Source organism: Hyla sarda, chromosome 3 (genome assembly GCF_029499605.1).
Source record: "Hyla sarda isolate aHylSar1 chromosome 3, aHylSar1.hap1, whole genome shotgun sequence".
Taxonomy (NCBI): Eukaryota; Metazoa; Chordata; class Amphibia; order Anura; family Hylidae; genus Hyla; species Hyla sarda.
The window spans coordinates 20,393,479-20,407,552 of NC_079191.1; the positions used below are offsets into that span (position 1 = coordinate 20,393,479).

The 14,074-nt window shown below is 41.4% G+C and overlaps 25 non-coding genes across 25 annotated transcripts; all 25 read left to right on the forward strand.

Moving 5' to 3' along the window:
* The first annotated feature begins 194 nt into the window (after positions 1–194).
* TRNAA-UGC (transfer RNA alanine (anticodon UGC)) lies at positions 195–266 on the forward strand. Its single transcript has one exon. It is a non-coding gene; the product is annotated as a tRNA-Ala (tRNA).
* A 660-nt stretch (positions 267–926) lies between these two features.
* On the forward strand, positions 927–998 carry TRNAA-UGC (transfer RNA alanine (anticodon UGC)). The gene has a single exon. It is a non-coding gene; the product is annotated as a tRNA-Ala (tRNA).
* Positions 999–1,121: 123 nt separating this feature from the next.
* Positions 1,122–1,193, forward strand: TRNAA-CGC (transfer RNA alanine (anticodon CGC)). The gene has a single exon. It is a non-coding gene; the product is annotated as a tRNA-Ala (tRNA).
* Positions 1,194–1,846: 653 nt separating this feature from the next.
* TRNAA-UGC (transfer RNA alanine (anticodon UGC)) lies at positions 1,847–1,918 on the forward strand. The gene has a single exon. It is a non-coding gene; the product is annotated as a tRNA-Ala (tRNA).
* Positions 1,919–2,578: 660 nt separating this feature from the next.
* TRNAA-UGC (transfer RNA alanine (anticodon UGC)) lies at positions 2,579–2,650 on the forward strand. Its single transcript has one exon. It is a non-coding gene; the product is annotated as a tRNA-Ala (tRNA).
* A 123-nt stretch (positions 2,651–2,773) lies between these two features.
* TRNAA-CGC (transfer RNA alanine (anticodon CGC)) lies at positions 2,774–2,845 on the forward strand. The gene has a single exon. It is a non-coding gene; the product is annotated as a tRNA-Ala (tRNA).
* A 644-nt stretch (positions 2,846–3,489) lies between these two features.
* On the forward strand, positions 3,490–3,561 carry TRNAA-UGC (transfer RNA alanine (anticodon UGC)). Its single transcript has one exon. It is a non-coding gene; the product is annotated as a tRNA-Ala (tRNA).
* Positions 3,562–3,684: 123 nt separating this feature from the next.
* Positions 3,685–3,756, forward strand: TRNAA-CGC (transfer RNA alanine (anticodon CGC)). Its single transcript has one exon. It is a non-coding gene; the product is annotated as a tRNA-Ala (tRNA).
* Positions 3,757–4,409: 653 nt separating this feature from the next.
* TRNAA-UGC (transfer RNA alanine (anticodon UGC)) lies at positions 4,410–4,481 on the forward strand. The gene has a single exon. It is a non-coding gene; the product is annotated as a tRNA-Ala (tRNA).
* A 123-nt stretch (positions 4,482–4,604) lies between these two features.
* TRNAA-CGC (transfer RNA alanine (anticodon CGC)) lies at positions 4,605–4,676 on the forward strand. The gene has a single exon. It is a non-coding gene; the product is annotated as a tRNA-Ala (tRNA).
* A 653-nt stretch (positions 4,677–5,329) lies between these two features.
* TRNAA-UGC (transfer RNA alanine (anticodon UGC)) lies at positions 5,330–5,401 on the forward strand. Its single transcript has one exon. It is a non-coding gene; the product is annotated as a tRNA-Ala (tRNA).
* Positions 5,402–6,240: 839 nt separating this feature from the next.
* TRNAA-UGC (transfer RNA alanine (anticodon UGC)) lies at positions 6,241–6,312 on the forward strand. Its single transcript has one exon. It is a non-coding gene; the product is annotated as a tRNA-Ala (tRNA).
* A 659-nt stretch (positions 6,313–6,971) lies between these two features.
* Positions 6,972–7,043, forward strand: TRNAA-UGC (transfer RNA alanine (anticodon UGC)). The gene has a single exon. It is a non-coding gene; the product is annotated as a tRNA-Ala (tRNA).
* Positions 7,044–7,166: 123 nt separating this feature from the next.
* On the forward strand, positions 7,167–7,238 carry TRNAA-CGC (transfer RNA alanine (anticodon CGC)). The gene has a single exon. It is a non-coding gene; the product is annotated as a tRNA-Ala (tRNA).
* Positions 7,239–7,937: 699 nt separating this feature from the next.
* On the forward strand, positions 7,938–8,009 carry TRNAA-CGC (transfer RNA alanine (anticodon CGC)). The gene has a single exon. It is a non-coding gene; the product is annotated as a tRNA-Ala (tRNA).
* A 644-nt stretch (positions 8,010–8,653) lies between these two features.
* TRNAA-UGC (transfer RNA alanine (anticodon UGC)) lies at positions 8,654–8,725 on the forward strand. Its single transcript has one exon. It is a non-coding gene; the product is annotated as a tRNA-Ala (tRNA).
* Positions 8,726–8,848: 123 nt separating this feature from the next.
* TRNAA-CGC (transfer RNA alanine (anticodon CGC)) lies at positions 8,849–8,920 on the forward strand. Its single transcript has one exon. It is a non-coding gene; the product is annotated as a tRNA-Ala (tRNA).
* A 653-nt stretch (positions 8,921–9,573) lies between these two features.
* TRNAA-UGC (transfer RNA alanine (anticodon UGC)) lies at positions 9,574–9,645 on the forward strand. The gene has a single exon. It is a non-coding gene; the product is annotated as a tRNA-Ala (tRNA).
* A 659-nt stretch (positions 9,646–10,304) lies between these two features.
* On the forward strand, positions 10,305–10,376 carry TRNAA-UGC (transfer RNA alanine (anticodon UGC)). The gene has a single exon. It is a non-coding gene; the product is annotated as a tRNA-Ala (tRNA).
* Positions 10,377–11,035: 659 nt separating this feature from the next.
* Positions 11,036–11,107, forward strand: TRNAA-UGC (transfer RNA alanine (anticodon UGC)). Its single transcript has one exon. It is a non-coding gene; the product is annotated as a tRNA-Ala (tRNA).
* Positions 11,108–11,230: 123 nt separating this feature from the next.
* Positions 11,231–11,302, forward strand: TRNAA-CGC (transfer RNA alanine (anticodon CGC)). Its single transcript has one exon. It is a non-coding gene; the product is annotated as a tRNA-Ala (tRNA).
* A 699-nt stretch (positions 11,303–12,001) lies between these two features.
* TRNAA-CGC (transfer RNA alanine (anticodon CGC)) lies at positions 12,002–12,073 on the forward strand. The gene has a single exon. It is a non-coding gene; the product is annotated as a tRNA-Ala (tRNA).
* A 644-nt stretch (positions 12,074–12,717) lies between these two features.
* Positions 12,718–12,789, forward strand: TRNAA-UGC (transfer RNA alanine (anticodon UGC)). Its single transcript has one exon. It is a non-coding gene; the product is annotated as a tRNA-Ala (tRNA).
* Positions 12,790–12,912: 123 nt separating this feature from the next.
* TRNAA-CGC (transfer RNA alanine (anticodon CGC)) lies at positions 12,913–12,984 on the forward strand. The gene has a single exon. It is a non-coding gene; the product is annotated as a tRNA-Ala (tRNA).
* A 653-nt stretch (positions 12,985–13,637) lies between these two features.
* On the forward strand, positions 13,638–13,709 carry TRNAA-UGC (transfer RNA alanine (anticodon UGC)). The gene has a single exon. It is a non-coding gene; the product is annotated as a tRNA-Ala (tRNA).
* The last annotated feature ends 365 nt before the right edge of the window (positions 13,710–14,074 follow it).

The following is a 14,074-nucleotide window of genomic DNA, read 5'->3' on the forward strand; positions in this document are numbered from 1 at the left end:
GTACGTATATTCCAATCATGAGTGAGGGTGTTTTTGCTGCATTTTAGAAACATTGTGGACTTGCACAGCCATGGTCATCAGAAAACAGTATAATTATGATGTCTTATGGGTATGGACACAAAAGCTCTACATTGGTTACATGGGAAATCCCGATTCTGCGATTGCCCAAACTTCAAAGTTCTAAAGAAGCATAAGGGCGTGTAGCTCAGTGGTCGAGCGCATGCTTTGCATGTATGAGGCCCCGGGTTCAATCCCCGGCATCTCCAACTTTTGTAAGAGATATTTATAGATGAACTTGCACAAGGTGCTTGGAAACTGATGTTTTGTTAGCTGGTTTAGTCAATTGTGTCTTGCGGCATACAATCGAAGCTGACAAAGCACTGTATCATGGGGGTGTAGCTCAGTGGTAGAGCGCATGCTTCACATGTATGAGGCTCCAGGTTCAATCCCCAGCATCTCCAACCTTTGAAGCAGAAAAAGACACCTTTGAAAGAAACAAACAAAAGGATACAGGTATACGTAGTAGAAATACTTAAAAATTATACCAGTTCACGAATGGGAGAAAGGAGAATGTATATTTCAGTCATGACTGAGGCTAATTTTGCTGCGTTTTAGAAAAATTTGAGTTTTTAAAGCAGGAAAAGACACCTTTAAAAGAAACAAGCCAAAGGATACAAGTATACCTTGCAGAAATGCTTAAAAAATAAACTTCTACGCAAATGGGAGGAAGGAGTACGTATATTCCAATCATGAGTGAGGGTGTTTTTGCTGCATTTTAGAAACATTGTGGACTTGCACAGCCATGGTCATCAGAAAACAGTATAATTATGATGTCTTATGGGTATGGACACAAAAGCTCTACATTGCTTACATGGGAAATCCCGATTCTGCGATTGCCCAAAATTCAAAGTTCTAAAGAAGCGCAAGGGGGTGTAGCTCAGTGGTAGAGCGCATGCTTTGCATGTATGAGGCCCCGGGTTCAATCCCCGGCATCTCCAGCTTTTGTGAGAGATATTTATAGATGAACTTGCACAAGGTGCTTGGAAACTGATGTTTTGTTAGCTGGTTTAGTCAATTGTCTCTTGCGGCATACAATCGAAGCTGACAAAGCACAGTATCATGGGGGTGTAGCTCAGTGGTAGAGCGCATGCTTCGCATGTATGAGGCCCCGGGTTCAATCCCCGGCATCTCCAACCTTTGTAAGAGATATTTATAGATGAACTTGCACAAGGTGCTTGGAAACTGATGTTTTGTTAGCTGGTTTAGTCAATTGTGTCTTGCGGCATACAATCAAAGCTGACAAAGCACTGTATCATGGGGGTGTAGCTCAGTGGTAGAGCGCATGCGTATGAGGCCCCGGGTTCAATCCCTGGCATCTCCAACTTTTGAAGCAGAAAAAGACACCTTTAAAAGAAACAAACAAAAGGATACAGGTATACGTAGTAGAAATACTTAAAAAATATACCAGTTCACAAATGGGAGAAAGGAGAATGTATATTTCAGTCATGACTGAGGGTAAGTTTGCTGCGTTTTAGAAAAATTTGAGTTTTGAAAGCAGGAAAAGACACCTTTAAAAGAAACAAGCCAAAGGATACAAGTACACCTTGCAGAAATGCTTAAAAAATAAACTTCTACGCAAATGGGAGGAAGGAGTACGTATATTCCAATCATGAGTGAGGGTGTTTTTGCTGCATTTTAGAAACATTGTGGACTTGCACAGCCATGGTCATCAGAAAACAGTATAATTATGATGTCTTATGGGTATGGACACAAAAGCTCTACATTGGTTACATGGGAAATCCCGATTCTGCGATTGCCCAAAATTCAAAGTTCTAAAGAAGCACAAGGGGGTGTAGCTCAGTGGTCCAGCGCATGCTTTGCATGTATGAGGCCCCGGGTTCAATCCCCGGCATCTCCAACTTTTGTAAGAGATATTTATAGATGAACTTGCACAAGGTGCTTGGAAACTGATGTTTTGTTAGCTGGTTTAGTCAATTGTGTCTTGCGGCATACAATCGAAGCTGACAAAGCACTGTATCATGGGGGTGTAGCTCAGTGGTAGAGCGCATGCTTCACATGTATGAGGCCCCATGTTCAATCCTCAGCATCTCCAACCTTTGAAGCAGAAAAAGACACCTTTGAAAGAAACAAACAAAAGGATACAGGTATACGTAGTAGAAATACTTAAAAAATATACCAGTTCACGAATGGGAGAAAGGAGAATGTATATTTCAGTCATGACTGAGGGTAATTTTGCTGCGTTTTAGAAAAATTTGAGTTTTTAAAGCAGGAAAAGACACCTTTAAAAGAAACAAGCCAAAGGATACAAGTATACCTTGCAGAAATGCTTAAAAAATAAACTTCTACGCAAATGGGAGGAAGGAGTACGTATATTCCAATCATGAGTGAGGGTGTTTTTGCTGCATTTTAGAAACATTGTGGACTTGCACAGCCATGGTCATCAGAAAACAGTATAATTATGATGTCTTATGGGTATGGACACAAAAGCTCTACATTGGTTACATGGGAAATCCCGATTCTGCGATTGCCCAAAATTCAAAGTTCTAAAGAAGCGCAAGGGGGTGTAGCTCAGTGGTAGAGCGCATGCTTTGCATGTATAAGGCCCCGGGCTCAATCCCCGGCATCTCCAGCTTTTGTGAGAGATATTTATAGATGAACTTGCACAAGGTGCTTGGAAACTGATGTTTTGTTAGCTGGTTTAGTCAATTGTGTCTTGTGGCATACAATCGGAGCTGACAAAGCATTGTATCATGGGGGTGTAGCTCAGTGGTAGAGCGCATGCTTCGCATGTATGAGGCCCCGGGTTCAATCCCTGGCATCTCCAACTTTTGAAGCAGAAAAAGACACCTTTAAAAGAAACAAACAAAAGGATACAGGTATACGTAGTAGAAATACTTAAAAAATATACCAGTTCACAAATGGGAGAAAGGAGAATGTATAGTTCAGTCATGACTGAGGGTACTTTTGCTGCATTTTAGAAAAATTGTGGACTTGCAGAGCCCTAGTCGCCAGAAAACAGTATAATTATGATGTCCTAGGTGTAAGGACACAAAAGCTCTACTTTGCTTACATGGGAAATCCCAATTCTGCGATTGCCAAAAAATTCCTAGTTCTACAGAAACGGAAGGGGATGTAGCTCAGTGGTAGAGCGCATGCTTCTGCTTTCTGTTTTGAAAGCAGGAAAAGACACCTTTAAAAGAAACAAGCCAAAGGATACAAGTATACCTTGCAGAAATGCTTAAAAAATAAACTTCTATGCAAATGGGAGGAAGGAGTACGTATATTCCAATCATGAGTGAGGGTGTTTTTGCTGCATTTTAGAAACATTGTGGACTTGCACAGCCATGGTCATCAGAAAACAGTATAATTATGATGTCTTATGGGTATGGACACAAAAGCTCTACATTGGTTACATGGGAAATCCCGATTCTGCGATTGCCCAAAATTCAAAGTTCTAAAGAAGCACAAGGGGGTGTAGCTCAGTGGTCGAGCGCATGCTTTGCATGTATGAGGCCCCGGGTTCAATCCCCGGCATCTCCAACTTTTGTAAGAGATATTTATAGATGAACTTGCAAAAGGTGCTTGGAAACTGATGTTTTGTTAGCTGGTTTAGTCAATTGTCTCTTGCGGCATACAATCGAAGCTGACAAAGCACAGTATCGTGGGGGTGTAGCTCAGTGGTAGAGCGCATGCTTCGCATGTATGAGGCCCCGGGTTCAATCCCCGGCATCTCCAACTTTTGTAAGAGATATTTATAGATGAACTTGCACAAGGTGCTTGGGAACTGATGTTTTGTTAGCTGGTTTAGTCAATTGTGTCTTGCGGCATACAATCAAAGCTGACAAAGCACTGTATCATGGGGGTGTAGCTCAGTGGTAGAGCGCATGCGTATGAGGCCCCAGGTTCAATCCCCAGCATCTCCAACCTTTGAAGCAGAAAAAGACACCTTTAAAAGAAACAAACAAAAGGATACAGGTATACGTAGTAGAAATACTTAAAAAATATACCAGTTCACGAATGGGAGAAAGGAGAATGTATATTTCAGTCATGACTGAGGGTAAGTTTGCTGCGTTTTAGAAAAATTTGAGTTTTGAAAGCAGGAAAAGACACCTTTAAAAGAAACAAGCCAAAGGATACAAGTACACCTTGCAGAAATGCTTAAAAAATAAACTTCTACGCAAATGGGAGGAAGGAGTACGTATATTCCAATCATGAGTGAGGGTGTTTTTGCTGCATTTTAGAAACATTGTGGACTTGCACAGCCATGGTCATCAGAAAACAGTATAATTATGATGTCTTATGGGTATGGACACAAAAGCTCTACATTGCTTACATGGGAAATCCCGATTCTGCGATTGCCCAAAATTCAAAGTTCTAAAGAAGCGCAAGGGGGTGTAGCTCAGTGGTAGAGCGCATGCTTTGCATGTATGAGGCCCCGGGTTCAATCCCCGGCATCTCCAACTTTTGTAAGAGATATTTATAGATGAACTTGCACAAGGTGCTTGGAAACTGATGTTTTGTTAGCTGGTTTAGTCAATTGTGTCTTGTGGCATACAATCAAAGCTGACAAAGCACAGTATCATGGGGGTGTAGCTCAGTGGTAGAGCGCATGCTTCGCATGTATGAGGCCCCGGGTTCAATCCCCGGCATCTCCAACTTTTGTAAGAGATATTTATAGATGAACTTGCACAAGGTGCTTGGAAACTGATGTTTTGTTAGCTGGATTAGTCAATTGTGTCTTGCGGCATACAATCAAAGCTGACAAAGCACTGTATCATGGGGGTGTAGCTCAGTGGTAGAGCGCATGCGTATGAGGCCCCAGGTTCAATCCCCGACATCTCCAACTTTTGAAGCAGAAAAAGACACCTTTAAAAGAAACAAACAAAAGGATACAGGTATACGTAGTAGAAATACTTAAAAAATATACCAGTTCACGAATGGGAGAAAGGAGAATGTATATTTCAGTCATGACTGAGGGTAAGTTTGCTGCGTTTTAGAAAAATTTGAGTTTTGAAAGCAGGAAAAGACACCTTTAAAAGAAACAAGCCAAAGGATACAAGTACACCTTGCAGAAATGCTTAAAAAATAAACTTCTACGCAAATGGGAGGAAGGAGTACGTATATTCCAATCATGAGTGAGGGTGTTTTTGCTGCATTTTAGAAACATTGTGGACTTGCACAGCCATGGTCATCAGAAAACAGTATAATTATGATGTCTTATGGGTATGGACACAAAAGCTCTACATTGGTTACATGGGAAATCCCGATTCTGCGATTGCCCAAAATTCAAAGTTCTAAAGAAGCGCAAGGGGGTGTAGCTCAGTGGTAGAGCGCATGCTTTGCATGTATGAGGCCCCGGGTTCAATCCCCGGCATCTCCAGCTTTTGTGAGAGATATTTATAGATGAACTTGCACAAGGTGCTTGGAAACTGATGTTTTGTTAGCTGGTTTAGTCAATTGTGTCTTGTGGCATACAATCGAAGCTGACAAAGCACTGTATCATGGGGGTGTAGCTCAGTGGTAGAGCGCTTGCTTCACATGTATGAGGCCCCAGGTTCAATCCCCAGCATCTCCAACCTTTGAAGCAGAAAAAGACACCTTTAAAAGAAACAAACAAAAGGATACAGGTATACGTAGTAGAAATACTTAAAAAATATACCAGTTCACAAATGGGAGAAAGGAGAATGTATATTTCAGTCATGACTGAGGATACTTTTGCTGCGTTTTAGAAAAATTGTGGACTTGCAGAGCCCTAGTCGCCAGAAAACAGTATAATTATGATGTCCTAGGTGTAAGGACACAAAAGCTCTACTTTGCTTACATGGGAAATCCCAATTCTGCGATTGCCAAAAAATTCCTAGTTCTACAGAAACGGAAGGGGATGTAGCTCAGTGGTAGAGCGCATGCTTCTGCTTTCTGTTTTGAAAGCAGGAAAAGACACCTTTAAAAGAAACAAGCCAAAGGATACAAGTATACCTTGCAGAAATGCTTAAAAAATAAACTTCTACGCAAATGGGAGGAAGGAGTACGTATATTCCAATCATGAGTGAGGGTGTTTTTGCTGCATTTTAGAAACATTGTGGACTTGCACAGCCATGGTCATCAGAAAACAGTATAATTATGATGTCTTATGGGTATGGACACAAAAGCTCTACATTGGTTACATGGGAAATCCCGATTCTGCGATTGCCCAAAATTCAAAGTTCTTAAGAAGCACAAGGGGGTGTAGCTCAGTGGTCGAGCGCATGCTTTGCATGTATGAGGCCCCGGGTTCAATCCCCGGCATCTCCAACTTTTGTAAGAGATATTTATAGATGAACTTGCACAAGGTGCTTGGAAACTGATGTTTTGTTAGCTGGTTTAGTCAATTGTGTCTTGCGGCATACAATCGAAGCTGACAAAGCACTGTATCATGGGGGTGTAGCTCAGTGGTAGAGCGCATGCTTCACATGTATGAGGCCCCAGGTTCAATCCCCAGCATCTCCAACCTTTGAAGCAGAAAAAGACACCTTTGAAAGAAACAAACAAAAGGATACAGGTATACGTAGTAGAAATACTTAAAAAATATACCAGTTCACGAATGGGAGAAAGGAGAATGTATATTTCAGTCATGACTGAGGGTAATTTTGCTGCGTTTTAGAAAAATTTGAGTTTTTAAAGCAGGAAAAGACACCTTTAAAAGAAACAAGCCAAAGGATACAAGTATACCTTGCAGAAATGCTTAAAAAATAAACTTCTACCAAATGGGAGGAAGGAGTACGTATATTCCAATCATGAGTGAGGGTGTTTTTGCTGCATTTTAGAAACATTGTGGACTTGCACAGCCATGGTCATCAGAAAACAGTATAATTATGATGTCTTATGGGTATGGACACAAAAGCTCTACATTGCTTACATGGGAAATCCCGATTCTGCGATTGCCCAAAATTCAAAGTTCTAAAGAAGCGCAAGGGGGTGTAGCTCAGTGGTAGAGCGCATGCTTTGCATGTATGAGGCCCCGGGTTCAATCCCCGGCATCTCCAGCTTTTGTGAGAGATATTTATAGATGAACTTGCACAAGGTGCTTGGAAACTGGTGTTTTGTTAGCTGGTTTAGTCAATTGTCTCTTGCGGCATGCAATCGAAGCTGACAAAGCACAGTATCATGGGGGTGTAGCTCAGTGGTAGAGCGCATGCTTCGCATGTATGAGGCCCCGGGTTCAATCCCCGGCATCTCCAACTTTTGTAAGAGATATTTATAGATGAACTTGCACAAGGTGCTTGGAAACTGATGTTTTGTTAGCTGGTTTAGTCAATTGTTTCTTGCGGCATACAATCAAAGCTGACAAAGCACTGTATCATGGGGGTGTAGCTCAGTGGTAGAGCGCATGCGTATGAGGCCCCAGGTTCAATCCCCGGCATCTCCAACCTTTGAAGCAGAAAAAGACCTTTAAAAGAAACAAACAAAAGGATACAGGTATACGTAGTAGAAATACTTAAAAAATATACCAGTTCACAAATGGGAGAAAGGAGAATGTATATTTCAGTCATGACTGAGGGTAAGTTTGCTGCGTTTTAGAAAAATTTGAGTTTTGAAAGCAGGAAGAGACACCTTTAAAAGAAACAAGCCAAAGGATACAAGTACACCTTGCAGAAATGCTTAAAAAATAAACTTCTACGCAAATGGGAGGAAGGAGTACGTATATTCCAATCATGAGTGAGGGTGTTTTTGCTGCATTTTAGAAACATTGTGGACTTGCACAGCCATGGTCATCAGAAAACAGTATAATTATGATGTCTTATGGGTATGGACACAAAAGCTCTACATTGCTTACATGGGAAATCCCGATTCTGCGATTGCCCAAAATTCAAGGTTCTAAAGAAGCACAAGGGGGTGTCTTGCGGCATACAATCGAAGCTGACAAAGCACTGTATCATGGGGGTGTAGCTCAGTGGTAGAGCGCATGCTTCGCATGTATGAGGCCCCGGGTTCAATCCCCGGCATCTCCAACTTTTGAAGCAGAAAAAGACACCTTTAAAAGAAACAAACAAAAGGATACAGGTATACGTAGTAGAAATACTTATAAAATATACCAGTTCACAAATGGGAGAAAGGAGAATGTATATTTCAGTCATGACTGAGGGTATTTTTGCTGCGTTTTAGAAAAATTGTGGACTTGCAGAGCCCTAGTCGCCAGAAAACAGTATAATTATGATGTCCTAAGTGTAAGGACACAAAAGCTCTACTTTGCTTACATGGGAAATCCCAATTCTGCGATTGCCCAAAAATTCCAAGTTCTATAGAAACGGAAGGGGATGTAGCTCAGTGGTAGAGCGCATGCTTCTGCTTTCTGTTTTGAAAGCAGGAAAAGACACCTTTAAAAGAAACAAGCCAAAGGATACAAGTATACCTTGCAGAAATGCTTAAAAAATAAACTTCTACGCAAATGGGAGGAAGGAGTACGTATATTCCAATCATGAGTGAGGGTGTTTTTGCTGCATTTTAGAAACATTGTGGACTTGCACAGCCATGGTCATCAGAAAACAGTATAATTATGATGTCTTATGGGTATGGACACAAAAGCTCTACATTGCTTACATGGGAAATCCCGATTCTGCGATTGCCCAAAATTCAAGGTTCTAAAGAAGCGCAAGGGGGTGTAGCTCAGTGGTAGAGCGCATGCTTTGCATGTATGAGGCCCCGGGTTCAATCCCCGGCATCTCCAGCCTTTGTGAGAGATATTTATAGATGAACTTGCACAAGGTGCTTGGAAACTGATGTTTTGTTAGCTGGTTTAGTCAATTGTGTCTTGTGGCATACAATCGAAGCTGACAAAGCATTGTATCATGGGGGTGTAGCTCAGTGGTAGAGCGCATGCTTCGCATGTATGAGGCCCCGGGTTCAATCCCCGGCATCTCCATCTTTTGTAAGAGATATTTATAGATGAACTTGCACAAGGTGCTTGGAAACTGATGTTTTGTTAGCTGGTTTAGTCAATTGTGTCTTGCGGCATACAATCAAAGCTGACAAAGCACTGTATCATGGGGGTGTAGCTCAGTGGTAAAGCGCATGCGTATGAGGCCCCAGGTTCAATCCCCGGCATCTCCAACCTTTGAAGCAGTAAAAGACACCTTTAAAAGAAACAAACAAAAGGATACAGGTATACGTACTAGAAATACTTAAAAAATATACCAGTTCACGAATGGGAGAAAGGAGAATGTATATTTCAGTCATGACTGAGGGTAATTTTGCTGCGTTTTAGAAAAATTTGAGTTTTTAAAGCAGGAAAAGACACCTTCAAAAGAAACAAGCCAAAGGATACAAGTATACCTTGCAGAAATGCTTAAAAAATAAACTTCTACGCAAATGGGAGGAAGGAGTACGTATATTCCAATCATGAGTGAGGGTGTTTTTGCTGCATTTTAGAAACATTGTGGACTTGCACAGCCATGGTCATCAGAAAACAGTATAATTATGATGTCTTATGGGTATGGACACAAAAGCTCTACATTGGTTACATGGGAAATCCCGATTCTGCGATTGCCCAAAATTCAAAGTTCTAAAGAAGCGCAAGGGGGTGTAGCTCAGTGGTAGAGCGCATGCTTTGCATGTATGAGGCCCCGGGTTCAATCCCCGGCATCTCCAGCTTTTGTGAGAGATATTTATAGATTAACTTGCACAAGGTGCTTGGAAACTGATGTTTTGTTAGCTGGTTTAGTCAATTGTGTCTTGCGGCATACAATCGAAGCTGACAAAGCACTGTATCATGGGGGTGTAGCTCAGTGGTAGAGCGCATGCTTCACATGTATGAGGCCCCAGGTTCAATCCCCAGCATCTCCAACCTTTGAAGCAGAAAAAGACACCTTTAAAAGAAACAAACAAAAGGATACAGGTATACGTAGTAGAAATACTTAAAAAATATACCAGTTCACGAATGGGAGAAAGGAGAATGTATATTTCAGTCATGACTGAGGGTAAGTTTGCTGCGTTTTAGAAAAATTTGAGTTTTGAAAGTAGGAAAAGACACCTTTAAAAGAAACAAGCCAAAGGATACAAGTATACCTTGCAGAAATGCTTAAAAAATAAACTTCTACCAAATGGGAGGAAGGAGTACGTATATTCCAATCATGAGTGAGGGTGTTTTTGCTGCATTTTAGAAACATTGTGGACTTGCACAGCCATGGTCATCAGAAAACAGTATAATTATGATGTCTTATGGGTATGGACACAAAAGCTCTACATTGCTTACATGGGAAATCCCGATTCTGCGATTGCCCAAAATTCAAAGTTCTAAAGAAGCGCAAGGGGGTGTAGCTCAGTGGTAGAGCGCATGCTTTGCATGTATGAGGCCCCGGGTTCAATCCCCGGCATCTCCAACTTTTGTAAGAGATATTTATAGATGAACTTGCACAAGGTGCTTGGAAACTGATGTTTTGTTAGCTGGTTTAGTCAATTGTGTCTTGCGGCATACAATCGAAGCTGACAAAGCACTGTATCATGGGGGTGTAGCTCAGTGGTAGAGCGCATGCTTCACATGTATGAGGCCCCAGGTTCAATCCCCAGCATCTCCAACCTTTGAAGCAGAAAAAGACACCTTTGAAAGAAACAAACAAAAGGATACAGGTATACGTAGTAGAAATACTTAAAAAATATACCAGTTCACGAATGGGAGAAAGGAGAATGTATATTTCAGTCATGACTGAGGGTAATTTTGCTGCGTTTTAGAAAAATTTGAGTTTTTAAAGCAGGAAAAGACACCTTTAAAAGAAACAAGCCAAAGGATACAAGTATACCTTGCAGAAATGCTTAAAAAATAAACTTCTACCAAATGGGAGGAAGGAGTACGTATATTCCAATCATGAGTGAGGGTGTTTTTGCTGCATTTTAGAAACATTGTGGACTTGCACAGCCATGGTCATCAGAAAACAGTATAATTATGATGTCTTATGGGTATGGACACAAAAGCTCTACATTGCTTACATGGGAAATCCCAATTCTGCGATTGCCCAAAATTCAAAGTTCTAAACAAGCGCAAGGGGGTGTAGCTCAGTGGTAGAGCGCATGCTTTGCATGTATGAGGCCCCGGGTTCAATCCCCGGCATCTCCAGCTTTTGTGAGAGATATTTATAGATGAACTTGCACAAGGTGCTTGGAAACTGGTGTTTTGTTAGCTGGTTTAGTCAATTGTCTCTTGCGGCATGCAATCGAAGCTGACAAAGCACAGTATCATGGGGGTGTAGCTCAGTGGTAGAGCGCATGCTTCGCATGTATGAGGCCCCGGGTTCAATCCCCGGCATCTCCAACTTTTGTAAGAGATATTTATAGATGAACTTGCACAAGGTGCTTGGAAACTGATGTTTTGTTAGCTGGTTTAGTCAATTGTTTCTTGCGGCATACAATCAAAGCTGACAAAGCACTGTATCATGGGGGTGTAGCTCAGTGGTAGAGCGCATGCGTATGAGGCCCCAGGTTCAATCCCCGGCATCTCCAACCTTTGAAGCAGAAAAAGACCTTTAAAAGAAACAAACAAAAGGATACAGGTATACGTAGTAGAAATACTTAAAAAATATACCAGTTCACAAATGGGAGAAAGGAGAATGTATATTTCAGTCATGACTGAGGGTAAGTTTGCTGCGTTTTAGAAAAATTTGAGTTTTGAAAGCAGGAAGAGACACCTTTAAAAGAAACAAGCCAAAGGATACAAGTACACCTTGCAGAAATGCTTAAAAAATAAACTTCTACGCAAATGGGAGGAAGGAGTACGTATATTCCAATCATGAGTGAGGGTGTTTTTGCTGCATTTTAGAAACATTGTGGACTTGCACAGCCATGGTCATCAGAAAACAGTATAATTATGATGTCTTATGGGTATGGACACAAAAGCTCTACATTGCTTACATGGGAAATCCCGATTCTGCGATTGCCCAAAATTCAAGGTTCTAAAGAAGCACAAGGGGGTGTCTTGCGGCATACAATCGAAGCTGACAAAGCACTGTATCATGGGGGTGTAGCTCAGTGGTAGAGCGCATGCTTCGCATGTATGAGGCCCCGGGTTCAATCCCCGGCATCTCCAACTTTTGAAGCAGAAAAAGACACCTTTAAAAGAAACAAACAAAAGGATACAGGTATACGTAGTAGAAATACTTATAAAATATACCAGTTCACAAATGGGAGAAAGGAGAATGTATATTTCAGTCATGACTGAGGGTATTTTTGCTGCGTTTTAGAAAAATTGTGGACTTGCAGAGCCCTAGTCGCCAGAAAACAGTATAATTATGATGTCCTAAGTGTAAGGACACAAAAGCTCTACTTTGCTTACATGGGAAATCCCAATTCTGCGATTGCCCAAAAATTCCAAGTTCTATAGAAACGGAAGGGGATGTAGCTCAGTGGTAGAGCGCATGCTTCTGCTTTCTGTTTTGAAAGCAGGAAAAGACACCTTTAAAAGAAACAAGCCAAAGGATACAAGTATACCTTGCAGAAATGCTTAAAAAATAAACTTCTACGCAAATGGGAGGAAGGAGTACGTATATTCCAATCATGAGTGAGGGTGTTTTTGCTGCATTTTAGAAACATTGTGGACTTGCACAGCCATGGTCATCAGAAAACAGTATAATTATGATGTCTTATGGGTATGGACACAAAAGCTCTACATTGCTTACATGGGAAATCCCGATTCTGCGATTGCCCAAAATTCAAGGTTCTAAAGAAGCGCAAGGGGGTGTAGCTCAGTGGTAGAGCGCATGCTTTGCATGTATGAGGCCCCGGGTTCAATCCCCGGCATCTCCAGCCTTTGTGAGAGATATTTATAGATGAACTTGCACAAGGTGCTTGGAAACTGATGTTTTGTTAGCTGGTTTAGTCAATTGTGTCTTGTGGCATACAATCGAAGCTGACAAAGCATTGTATCATGGGGGTGTAGCTCAGTGGTAGAGCGCATGCTTCGCATGTATGAGGCCCCGGGTTCAATCCCCGGCATCTCCATCTTTTGTAAGAGATATTTATAGATGAACTTGCACAAGGTGCTTGGAAACTGATGTTTTGTTAGCTGGTTTAGTCAATTGTGTCTTGCGGCATACAATCAAAGCTGACAAAGCACTGTATCATGGGGGTGTAGCTCAGTGGTAGAGCGCATGCGTATGAGGCCCCAGGTTCAATCCCCGGCATCTCCAACCTTTGAAGCAGAAAAAGACACCTTTAAAAGAAACAAACAAAAGGATACAGGTATACGTACTAGAAATACTTAAAAAATATACCAGTTCACGAATGGGAGAAAGGAGAATGTATATTTCAGTCATGACTGAGGGTAATTTTGCTGCGTTTTAGAAAAATTTGAGTTTTTAAAGCAGGAAAAGACACCTTCAAAAGAAACAAGCCAAAGGATACAAGTATACCTTGCAGAAATGCTTAAAAAATAAACTTCTACGCAAATGGGAGGAAGGAGTACGTATATTCCAATCATGAGTGAGGGTGTTTTTGCTGCATTTTAGAAACATTGTGGACTTGCACAGCCATGGTCATCAGAAAACAGTATAATTATGATGTCTTATGGGTATGGACACAAAAGCTCTACATTGGTTACATGGGAAATCCCGATTCTGCGATTGCCCAAAATTCAAAGTTCTAAAGAAGCGCAAGGGGGTGTAGCTCAGTGGTAGAGCGCATGCTTTGCATGTATGAGGCCCCGGGTTCAATCCCCGGCATCTCCAGCTTTTGTGAGAGATATTTATAGATTAACTTGCACAAGGTGCTTGGAAACTGATGTTTTGTTAGCTGGTTTAGTCAATTGTGTCTTGCGGCATACAATCGAAGCTGACAAAGCACTGTATCATGGGGGTGTAGCTCAGTGGTAGAGCGCATGCTTCACATGTATGAGGCCCCAGGTTCAATCCCCAGCATCTCCAACCTTTGAAGCAGAAAAAGACACCTTTAAAAGAAACAAACAAAAGGATACAGGTATACGTAGTAGAAATACTTAAAAAATATACCAGTTCACGAATGGGAGAAAGGAGAATGTATATTTCAGTCATGACTGAGGGTAAGTTTGCTGCGTTTTAGAAAAATTTGAGTTTTG